General features: G+C 37.5%; 1 protein-coding gene across 11 annotated transcripts in view; it reads left to right on the top strand.

Annotated features, from left to right (window-relative positions):
* Positions 1-12,290, top strand: part of ARL15 (ARF like GTPase 15) — a 632,366-nt gene that overhangs the window by 106,150 nt on the left and 513,926 nt on the right. The gene's annotated exons all lie outside the window — the stretch shown is intronic.

Genomic DNA, 12,290 nt, shown 5'->3' with positions numbered 1-12,290 from the left:
GCTGGAATTCCATCATCTCCACTAGCTTTGTTTGTAGTGATGCTTCCTAAGGCCCACTTGACTTCACATTCCAGAATGTCTGGTTCTAGGTGAGTGACCACACCATTGTGATTATCTGTGTCATGAAGATCTTTTTTGTACAGTTCTTCTCTGTATTCTTGGCACCTCTTGATATCTTCTGCTTCTGTTAGGTCCATACCATTTCTGTCCTTTATTGAGTCCATCTTTGCATGAAATATTCCCTTGGATATCTCTAATTTTCTTGAAGAGGTCTCTAGTCTTTCCCATTCTATTGTTTTCTTCTATTTCTTTGCATTTTTTCACTTTGGAAAGCTTTCTTATGCCTCCTTGCTATTCTTTGGAACTCTGAATTCAAATGGGTATATCTTTCCTTTTCTCCTTTGCTTTTTGCTTCTCTTCGTTTCACAACTATTTCTAAGGCCTCCTCAGACAGCCATTTTGCTTTTTTGCATTTCTTTTTCTTGGGGATGGTCTTGCTTCCTGTCTCCTATACAGTATCAGAAACCTCTATCCATAGTTCATCAGGCACTCTGTCTATCAGATCTAGAACCTTAAATCTATTTCTCACTTCCACTGTATAATCATAAGAGATTTGATTTAGGTCATACCTGAATGGTCTAGTGGTTTTCCCTACTTTCTTCAATTTAAGTCTGAATTTGGCAATCAGGAATTCTTGATCTCAGCCACAGTTGGCTCCCAGTCTTGTTTTTGATGACTGTATAGAGCTTCTCTGGCTGCAAAGAATATAATCAATATGATTTTGGTGTTGACCATCTGGTGATGCCCATGTGTAGAGTCAGCAAGAACCAGTTTCCTCGTTGCCAAAAAGTCTACTCCACTGTCATTGGCATAGTTCCACTCCAATATATCTTGATGGTTAGTCATTTTATGTTGAATTGATGTATAGAGGAATTTAGCTTTTCTCCCTTGGTCTCCATGATGTGGTACCATGTTTTTTACTTGCAGTCTCTCTAACCAGTTCTTTTCTGTCTCTTTTTTCCATCTGGCTCTTAAATTTTGTTTCCTCAACTTGACAGAATGATGACAATGAAAGAAATCATAACTGAGTACTTAATTGAAGGGAGTCTTAATTGTGCAAAATCCTGTCCTTTATGTGCTTAAAATATTGACTTTTCCAATCTTTATGACAACCATGTGATGTATTTTAAGTTCTGTTTTTAGAGGAGAGACTTAAGAGAATTTAAGGAATTTGCCCACATAAATATTAGTCCGTGGAAGAGCAGGCGTTTGAATCCTGTTTGGTTCTGACTCCTGTGCTTCTCCCACAGTGCCTAGGCTGATGTATTCCCCCAGTGCATAGCCTGTGTTTGTATATAATATGTGCCTTTTAGATATCTGAGTGTATCTATGATAGTGTCTGTTTTTATGACTTCGATCTTTTTGTTTCTTTTTTCTCTTTAAAAAATATTGACTTAAAATTCACGGAAAGTATTGTGTGCTTGTTGATAAAAATTCAAACAATGAAATTGTGTTCTAAAAGTAAAATAAATAAGTAAATAAATCCCTCCCTCTCTGTCTCATCACTCCTACTCTCAAGGGGTGGGGACAGCTATCACCTTTACACTAATGACGTCCCAAGTTTTCTATTTCAGTCCCTAGATCCCTCTTGAGTTTCACAATCCAATCTCTAACTGTTGAGCCCAGATGCTGATTTATAGCTACTTATGTCTTTCCATATAATTGTTTGTATTCATGTATTTGAGTCATTTGAAATTCTTTTGGAGAGTGGGAGATGTGAAATCAATCAGTCAAGTAATTAATCTCTCATTCCACCCAGTGACTCTATGTACACATACATCTGTCCTGCTGGCCCCTCGAATTCATATTCTTCAAAATCGAACTCCGTTTCCTTCTTTCCTCCTTCAGCTCCATTTCCTGGGCCTTATTGCACTTAGTTTCCATACCCTCTCCTTGTCACCCCGTCTCAACCCTTTTCATGTTTCTGTCCAATGAGATGCCATGTCTTTTCAGTCGTGGAGTTCAGCCCATATCTCTTACAGCTTGGATAGTTACCTTGGCCTTCTCCCGATCATCTTGCTCTCCTTCTAACTCCACTCTGCTGAGACTCAGTCTCCTAAAATCTAAAGGTGATTGTGTCCCTTCATTGTGTTGCACAAACACACTTTTTATCCTAAAGCAATTTGAGTTCTGATTGCATCTGTTTCTGGACCTTGCCCTGAAATTTTATTCTTTCGCATGTATTTATGCTTTACTGTTTACTCGGAATGTACCCGATGTTCAAGGTACCTCCCAAATTCTATAGCATTCCTGTAATCCTCTCCCGAGATGCCCCCAGTTCTCAAGTCCAGAGAAGCTCTTCCCTCCCATGCTTTTATAGTTGCTGTTTATTCTCAGTATTAGCATTTGGTCCATGTTGCTTGGTATTAAGTTTGGAATTTAGGTCTATTGCCTCATTAGATGATGCATTTTTTGAAAGGACTGTGTTGCAGATATTTTTATGCTCTCTAATTTGTACATAATTAAGTTCTCAAGGAATAGTATTTGGAGTTATTTTCTTGAAACTTTGACTTAAGACCTGAAAATGGATTGAGTCTTTTATTTTCATGTCTAGTAACGCTGTTGGCATGTTGTATCTGACAGCCCCAATAAACTATAAAATGGAGTTTAGTGGTTTAAATAAGTTCATATCAATTATCAATCAAACTATACACCTTTTTATATCTCTAAAGTGACCTTTGGAATTGCATTAAAATTCGGCCTACAATGGCCTCTTACTGTGTGAACTCTAAAATGCCACAAGAATGTTATCATTAAAGTATTGAAAATTTCTATTAAGAATTTTCATTCTTTAATCTGTTTTAATCTTAACATAAGCATCTCCTACAGGATCCTTTTAATCAAACCAGTTTGAATATAAAATTGTTTAATGATTCATATTTTATTTTTAAAACTAGGTAGTTTTTTTTTTTTAATGGTGGTAGGATGGCTTACTGTCCTCATATGAAGAGGATAGCAGATTTTATCTTTTGATAATATAAAGTGAAAGTGAAAGTTGCTCAGTCGTGTCTGACTCTTTGTGACACCTTGGACTATACAGTCCATGTAATTCTCCAGGACAAAATACTGGAGTGGGTGGCCTTTCCCTTCTCCAGGGGATCTTCCCAACCCAGGGATTGAAGCCAGGTCTCCCGCATTGCAGGCAGATTCTTTATCAGCTGAGCCACAAGGGAAGCATTTGATAACATAATGCATGATCATTTAAAGGCCCCACTTGACTCCTAGATGACCTATCTCTTCTCATGAAGTAAATGTGGATTAAGGTTTGAGATAAAAGAATGGGGAAGGGCTTCCCCATTTTTCACTAGTACTCTCCGTTTTATCCCACTATGAATGGGTGGGCTAAAAGTTTCCTTTAGCTCCTTCTCTTTGGGAAGATAAGAAAGGGAAGCAGTGAGTGGAGTGAGAAAGAAGAAATATATATCCTGCCCATCTTACCATCTCCATTCTTTACCTTTGAACTGTACAAATATTTTAATACCACTTAAGGTGATGATTTTATGTGCTTGTAAGACATATATAGATTTGATTTATTACTGTCCAGCAGTGTCAGTGTTAACTTAGATGAGAAGTTCCTAGAACTCCGTGATGACTGTTGTAGGACAAACACCATAGTGTCCAAATAGGGGACTTAAGTGTTTTTGGTGTTTTGGTTGTGTTTGGCTTTTGATGGGGTGAGCCCTAGCCAAACTGTTTACTAAGCTGAACATCAGATGTGAGGGCTTGGGGGAGCTTTTTTTTTTCTGAAGTGTGGTACCACTCTCTTGTCATCCTCTACTTCTAAACCCTTTAGGTAAAAATAATCAGTATCACTTTTTAAAATAAAATGCCAAGGAGCTGACTTAATTATGCTATCTCTTTAAGTTAAATTTTTGCTCAAAGGATAGCTCTCATAATTGAACATGCCTTTTTAGAAATGTGAGAATCATTGGGGTTAAGGAGGAACTTGCTTGCTTAAACTTTCAGGATTGATCTTTCAGTTCAGCATGATCCATTTTTACTTCCCATCCTCTAGTATTTAAAGTTTGCTTTTAGAATTTATTTTGTTTCTGCTTATTTTGGCATAGGAGGAGTGTTTTCCAAGTCACTTGAATTTCTCTTGCCTTTTCATTATTCAGAATTGTTCCAAACTTCTAAACGAAAACCCTTCCTGAGGAGCCTTGAGTGTGTGTTTGTGTGTGTATGTGTGTGTTTCTGGGCAAAAACATAAAAATCATTTCTCTGGATCCCCATGACTTTTTTTAGGGGGGACGGGTCCTGTTTTAAGTTTGACAGATAGTTAATTCTTATTAAATGTGGCTCGTTTATATCTAGTTCTTTCTGCACAATTCAGCTTAAGAAGACTGGGTTTGTTTAGATATATTTTTTCTTAAACTAGCTGGACTCTTAGTAAGTCTTGTTTGAAACTGTGTGTGTTTTTGTGTGTGTATATATTTGCATGTGTTTGTGGGAGGTGTATGTGTATACATACACCAGTTTCTTACTAGGGTGTTTTTCTGTTGTAAGATTTGAAAGAAAGAAAAGAAGAGAGAAAGAAAAGGAAGGAAAGATGCCGTAAAGAAGAGGACAAAGGGATACTCTTAACTGGGCTGGAATTAAAGTTTGTGTTTCATTTAAAATGACAAATCAGCAAATCCCTCTTCAGCACTGTTGCATCAAGGTGAATTTTCCCTTGATTCTGGGCTTTGGACACAGTTTGCCTGGACATCTTCCCAGGAAAGCCCCTGTGTAAAACCCCCATTAAAGCAAAGCCGTCATAAAATCATTTCATTTCCATAATGGTTGTCTTCTGATCTGTGTGAAATGTACCACAACTCTTGAGGTGCATATTTTGGGTTTTAACGTTACTAAACAAGAAAACAACTTTGAATACAAAATTCTCTTATGTACTCAAATGGTGATATAAAGTGAAGATAAAAGGTAGAGATTCTTCCACATGATGAAGCAATTTAGGTTAAGAAATTAGACTTTCAGCAGGAAGAAAATGATAGATTTTTTGGGGGGCAGCTGGAGAGTGCATTTCACTGCCCTGAATTGCGGGATTTTATTGAGAATTAAAGAAAAAAGAAGACGCATGTCTACTGATTTCACTCCTAGGACTTTTAACAATTTTAGTCCTGGGGCTGGAGTCGGCACTGTGGATCTCACCAAAGCAGGGCGGGTATTTCAGGCAGACTGCACGGTTTATTGGCCATCATTAGTTCATTCCCCAAACTAAACAAAGAATAGTAAATTATGTGATGTGCGTTGTTTCTTATCTATTGCTGGAGGCCATTGCTAATTTCAGAATGAAATGAAATGGGGCTCACTTTTTTGTGTAATTACAGAGTAAAGCCCATTTAATTACACTAGTAAACAAACATGTAGCAAAGTGGAACTCATTCTCGGGTGCCTGAACCGCTACTCTGTGAGGCTCTGGGGACCTTGGGTACCTTAAAATGCAGGATGAGGTGAAGGTGCTGAGTATTGTATTGAAAAATCAAGCGAGAAGAAAGTTCTAACTTGAGGCCACTAATATCTGAATTCCATGCCAGAAAATTTCAAGGTAATGAAACATGTCAAACAGAAAGTTCAGTGAGGACGCGCTCCAGGGGGAAAATCCAGCTGAATCAAGTTCAGTAGCAGATTCCACTTAGATAAACCATTGACTCTAGGAAGCTATACATCTCCTGAGGAAACTCTCTACTTTTCCTCCTTCCATCCATAGCAAAAGCAAACAAAATGGAGAAGGGAAGATAAAGAAATCATATTTATTTGCTGGGTCAGTTTCTAAGCCAATTTTGACCTTTATAGTAAACTATTTTCCACATCTGCCGACCACAAATGTCTACATATGGTTAACAGGTACCTTGCTTTAGTACCATATAATCTGCAAGACATAAATAACTAGGCTTTGTAATTATATGGCAGTTACCATACAGTTGAAGTAGTTACATGGTTATTAGTACCCCATAAAATAAGGTGATAGTGTTTTTGTTTTTATAATCCCATATAGGAATTTCTTCTTTCCATAATTTGAAAGCTCATAAATAATTTTGGTATGTTCTAACATTCAGTGAAGGCACTGCAAAAAAAGGTGGTTATTCCTCCAAGATGTCTGGGAAGTTATCCTCTTCTGAAGAGTTAAATATGGAAAGGTTAATTTTGTATTAAGTTCTTGATTTTGCTAGATGGTCACACATAGTTCTGAAAGAAAACAAACAAACAAACCACAGTTGAGATGGAGGAATGGATTTTTGGTCATAATATTTCTAATGCAATTTTTGGAAATCCTTAAAGATTACATTATAAAATATTAGTCATTACCATTAGCATTCTTTTTCTTTTTCTTTTTTCCTCTTTCCTTTTCTCTTCTTTGTCCCTGCCTTTCTCCTTCTTCCTTCTCCCTCTTTCCCTCTCTTTCTCTTTCTTTTTTCTTTCTTTCTTTTCTTCCTTCCTGTGACTACTGCCTTTTTTCCACAGATAATTAATATGATATAGACTGTATTGGTTTAAAAACAAAACCAAGACTTTAAAAGAAAAGTCCCCAAATAACTTGTATTTAATTAATAGGTAATTTTAAAACTTAGAGTTCCTTCTCTTTTGTGGTGATTGTCTTGGTTCTTCGTTCCAGTTTTTAAAACAGGGAAAGTTTTAGGCCTTCCTGGTTCAGCTCAGATTGTCCACAGCACACCTCACCGTCCCTACCAAAGAAGAGCATTGAATTTGAGATTTGCTGCATTTTAGTCTTTTTTTCCCTTCCACTCTGATCCTCTATATATGGCTTCTTTGCAAAACAGTTTTGTGCAAGCAGACATGACTTAACTCTATTCCCTACATAGAGAACTATTCAACTTTACTTTTATGTGTTTTTGAATACTGCCTCATCTGAGACTGTGACAGCAATAAAGTATGCATGGCCAACCTTATTTTAATAGCGCAAGAGAGCTGCTTTTAATTAATAAGTGGATCTCTTTATGTCTGGGGTTTTCGGTTTATTTTGTGGTTCTTTGGAGTTCTGCAATTATGTGGCCTAAAAGGGCTATGTTAGTGGAGACTAAATCCTTTTAAAAATCAGTCATTTACATGTTTTGTGTCTGTAATCTGTGTCTTCAGATTACAGTCTTAAGGGAGAGGGGGGGTGCCAGCAGTAGCAGTTTTTCTCTAGAATGTTAAAATCTATAGCTCAGAAAAGTATGTATTTTAGTGGTCATTAATGGAATGCAGTCTCCTTGTACAATGATAGAGTACTGGTCATCTTGATTGTTACATCATATGGGTCCAAGTTGCTTTAAAGAATTCTCATATATTTCCCCAATTGACATTTACTTTTAAACTGCTAAAATTGGTAGAGCTTTGTGTAAAGCCTCTAGGTAGGTGTCTTTTTGAGCACTATAAAAGATGTGTCAAAGCTCTTCCATGCTATTGATGCCACTGTAGTCTTGTCTGATATGCATGAGTTTCAATTTAGGTTGTCAAATCTAGGATTTCAGCATGCACCATGGTTTATGCACTGTGCTCCCTCCCAGAGGAATCCAGAGCTAGACCTGGACCCATAGTGAACCCCAAATAAAGTGATTGATTCCTTGGTAGTAATAAGGAATGCTTTTAAATGCTTTTATGATTGACATATGAATGCTCACATCCAGGCTTGCTTATGCTGGTTTGTAATCTGCTTTCTTTAGAAGGTCTATTCTATTTACTTCTGCATAAGGGATAAAGGAAATGACGTTTTGTGGCATTGAAAATAATTAGCTGTTGGAGCATGAGCATTTCATAAGTACAGGCACACACCTTTTCCTAGCCGAGTATTAGTTACTGGGTTAGTCTGTAAGTTGCTGTATTTTAAAGTTTCAAAAATTAACCAAAAATTACAGCTCTTTACACATTGAAAGGGCAAAGAGAAGATGTTATTTTTTTAAAGTTTTAGGTAACGCTGTGAGCCATCTAACTTCTCCAGTTTCCTTTTTGGTTCCCTGCACAAAGTGTCTCTTGAAGGCTTCCTCGGGTCAGCTATAACGGGGAGGCTGCTCTGCGGGACATGGGTGCTCAGCAGGCAGGCACTGTTAACACAGTTGGCAGTAGATGGCAGTACTGTTCCACTGCAGTATTTAAAAATCACAGCAAATGCTTCCCAACATTTCATCTCCAGTCTAACTTTGAAAATGCTTGATTAGCTACATTAAGCAATGTTTGCGTGGTTTTTTTTTTTTTTCTCTTTTTCTCTTTAAACTTACAGAATTATAGCCACAGCCTGAAAGAAAGCCATTACTGGTAGACAACACGATGATCAGCTGTAATTTAGTCAGTGCAGCATGGGGAATGGCTTATAGGTTTTTAACTGTTTTTGTAGAAACAGTCTATATAGATGTATAAAATGGTTAACCAGCAGGACTATAATTTCTCACTTATTTTGTCTTGATTTTTTTTCCTCCTTAATTTTATCTAGGGTAACATCTGATCATTGTGGTGGATCATCTGAGATGTGCATTTGTGTGTATATGTGATTTCTTTTTATTCCTTGGGTCTACACATATGCCTCACAAACGAAATACTTTTTAATCCTATTAAGACATCTTGGTGTGTATCAACCAACTTGTAGACCCCCCAAACTAATGTCTTTATAGTTTTTAATTTATTTGGAAGTTCAGGGAATGAGGCTGTTTGGGGGGAAGGGTAAGTTACCTTCTCATGTTAGATTTTCTTTTTTAATAAGTCCCTTATCAAAACACACACTACAGGGAAATAGCTGTTCTTACTCTTTTTCTTTGTGATCCAGATTATGTTGTAATAATTAACTCTCTCTTTTAGGTTGAATAGAAAATAACAATATATGATCATCATATAAATGGAAACTTGCACGGTCAATTGGCAATTAATGTATTTCCTGAATTTTTAAAATTTTAAGAGACTTTTTGGGAAGATTTCATTAACTATGGGAGGATGAAATTAGTAGTTTTTCTTTTTAAGAAACAAAAACATTATGTTACTAATAGTCCATTGGAGAAGAAAATGTATTTTGTTTTGTGAAATCTTTTGGGAGAAGTCTTCAGTTTCAAACTGAACTGAATTTTAAGAAAACTATGGCTTTGCAGTTTATCTTACATTTTTTTATTCTTTTAAAAACTGAATTTATATCTAGAATTGTAAAATGAATGATTATAGACTTAGTCTGGTTTTTTTTTTAAAGAAAAAACTTAAAGACATTTTGAAAAGTGAAAAATGTAATGTTTTATTCTCTATTACCTTTAAAGGATTTAAGAGGTAGAATAGAAAGAGAAAACATCTCTGTGCTCCTGAGTGTAAGTGTTGTGTTTCAGTTATTGTTTTATGCTTAGCTTGTGTAGATACACCAGTGATCTTAACTACTATACAAACTTGAAGTTTGCCACATGAACCGCAACCTGTGATAGCTTGTAATTCCTGACAGGTTTTGTTATTATCTTCTTAACCCCATGACACAACCAATACATTTTAAAGGTTCAGTTATGGTGTGTGTGTGGGTATGTGTGTGTGTGTGTGTACATATGTACACATACATACCCACATGATGTAGAAACAACTATTATAACTGCTGTAAAATAAAATATGTTGGTGGGAATTTGTGTGTAGCTTATGCTAAAGTATGTGAAAATTGGAGACATAACATATTTAGTGTCTCCCAGCAAACAGATGAATGTAGTAATAAATTCGTTAAGATAGTTTTAGTCACGTTCTTCCATCAGATACAAGCCAGCCAAGAAGCAAATAAATCAGTTTCTCATAGGAGTACACAGTGGAATGAAACTCCGGGTGAGGCAGAATTTCTCATCTCCCTGGGAAGTTTGGCTTACGGGGTGGCAGGGATTAAACAGTGCCTGGATGGTTTGCAATTGAAGTGCTGTTGAGTGATACATTTTGAAAGAGTAGCTTAAAGTTTTGAAGGAGTAACATATTGACTGAAAATTTCCTGTTGGTGAGAATTCTTGAAGACCAGACCAGCTTGAATTCTTGAAGACCAGACTGGTTCATTTCTGCCTTGTTAAATATCTCAAGAGAAGTCAGGATTCTTCCCATTTGACTTGCAATAGAGATTTCTCAAGCAGTGTTTTTCTCTAGCCAGCTATAGGATGAGAGTGGACAAAAAAAAAATTGGCTTTGTTTCTATTTTATGCACAGCCAGACTTGCTCTTATGTTTGTAACATTTAAAGGAATTCAATAGGAGGCCCTTGATTCTTTGATCTAATGCCACAGTGCTGTTTAATGAGAAAGATTTTTAATATTGTGTGTGATATTGAAATTTTCTGCCAGCTCAGACCAATATAATATAATGTTAGATTTCTACCTTGGATCCCTTCTTTTATTTCTTGTCCTGAATCTGCCATGCCCACTCCCCCTCCCCGGCTGAAACAGGTAATTACAAAGGTCCTCAGATCAATTTTTGTAAAGGGGCACCCTGACGGGTACCATGACTGAAGTGTGACATGAGCCTTTTCCAATACAATGGGTGGCCTAACATTCCTCTGGACGCCCAAGCTCATTAAATATTCGGTTCCTTTTTCCCCCCTCTCCCCCCTCCATGCACTTAGCTTGAGTCTCACTAAGTCTGGGGTTTCTTCTCTGAAGACTTAGGAAAATTGCTTCGAGTTCTCAGATTGAATTTTTTATGTGTATGACTTCATGATAGCATTAGCATGTGCTTTGATCCATGTGTGAATGGCGCTGGGTCGGCGCTTATTGCCATATCCAGATGGTGTTACAGGGAACAAACAGTTGTGTTTTAGGATTTCTCAATAGACTGTCTAGACTGGCCGTGCAGCAGACAGATACAGCCACCCATCAAATTAGCGTTTGTCAGATTTATGGTAATGGTTCACCAAAGCCTTCCTGTCATTGACATTAAGATTTACGCCTCCAAAGTTATTTTGTCTTCCACAGAATATAGCTTGTGATTGCTCAGATTTAAAAAAAAAAAAAAAAAAAAGTTTAAGAGAAAAGTCTTGCTGAATGTGAGCTGTTTCTGAATGAAAAGAAAAATATAAAAGGAATTAAATAGTGGCTGCAGCTTAGGGGGCTGTATTGATTAGGGAAAGGCACCGTCACCACCCCCATCCCAACCTCCACCCCCACAAGTGATAAGAAGGATGTTCTGTTCAGGTTGGTGTCTCCCATTTGCCCTTGTTGGAAAGAAAAACATGTATGTGGGTGACTCTAGCCAGATTTTGCCCTTTCATGTTGTTACTCTGGAGTAATGTGATCTGCTGCCCCAACGCATTGGGAATAACCTTTTGACAGGCAGTATGTCCATTCTTGGTGGAAATGTTTTCCCAAGTCTGGCCAGGCTGCCTTTGATCAGACCTCCTTCCAATGTGGGGTCACAGCTACTATGCTATACTAGAGTCACTGGTTCCTGCGTGGAAAGTGAGAGACATGAGGGTTTAGAATAAATAAATAAATATGACCCAAACCCTCTGAAATTCTCAATCACTGATGTTATGTCCCTGAAGGACAGAAATGCCCACATGGAGTGTTCAGGACATTTCAGGTTAAGCTTTGTGTGTATCTTCTTGCACAAATAGGTTAAGTGATGTATTTGGCACATTTTCATCTGAAGCACATGCAGGCATGAGAGTTGATTCCATCCCAAACATGCTGAGACATGTCTGAAAATGTATTTTCTTATTGTATGCTAGTGTAAATGACAAATGGTTAAGAGGCTGGGCGTTGATTAAAATGCCGAGACGGCCATGGCAGACAATATATAGGGAAGCAGGCTTTGCAGAGGTGAAAAGCTCCAGCATTTTTCAAAGGAAGTTCTTTCATCTGTCTGAGAATGGGCATTTGGGGAAACCCCTGCTAACCCCTTTGGTATGTTAGGACTGAGAACTGCTGCCTATTGTATTCCAGGGCAGAATCCTTGCAGAATTCTCACTCCCAGGGTATCTCTTATCTACTTCGGTGGCAGGCGAGATGTGATATCCATTACTGAATAAAGCATTCTCTATTAAGTTAGTACTGGATTGCAGGCTTCCTGCTAACCTCCAGTAGCCACTACATCACAGTGGTGGTAGTTTTCCCCTTCTTCCCTCCATTCCTTCTTCCCTCTCTCCCTCCCCCACCCCCTTTGCTCCTGCCACACAGGAATCATTTGATAGACTCTTTGGGGCTCTTTGCAAAGGCTTCTTGCTCATGTATGTGTTCAAATTTAGTACTAAGGGTATTTTGCCACATGTAGCAAAAATGATATAGTTAGTTCTCAAATAAATTACTT

This window comes from Giraffa tippelskirchi, chromosome 8, assembly GCF_054371585.1.
Source record: "Giraffa tippelskirchi isolate mGirTip1 chromosome 8, T2T-mGirTip1v1.2.pri, whole genome shotgun sequence".
Taxonomy (NCBI): domain Eukaryota; kingdom Metazoa; phylum Chordata; class Mammalia; order Artiodactyla; family Giraffidae; genus Giraffa; species Giraffa tippelskirchi.
This window is presented reverse-complemented; position numbering and strand designations above follow the sequence as displayed.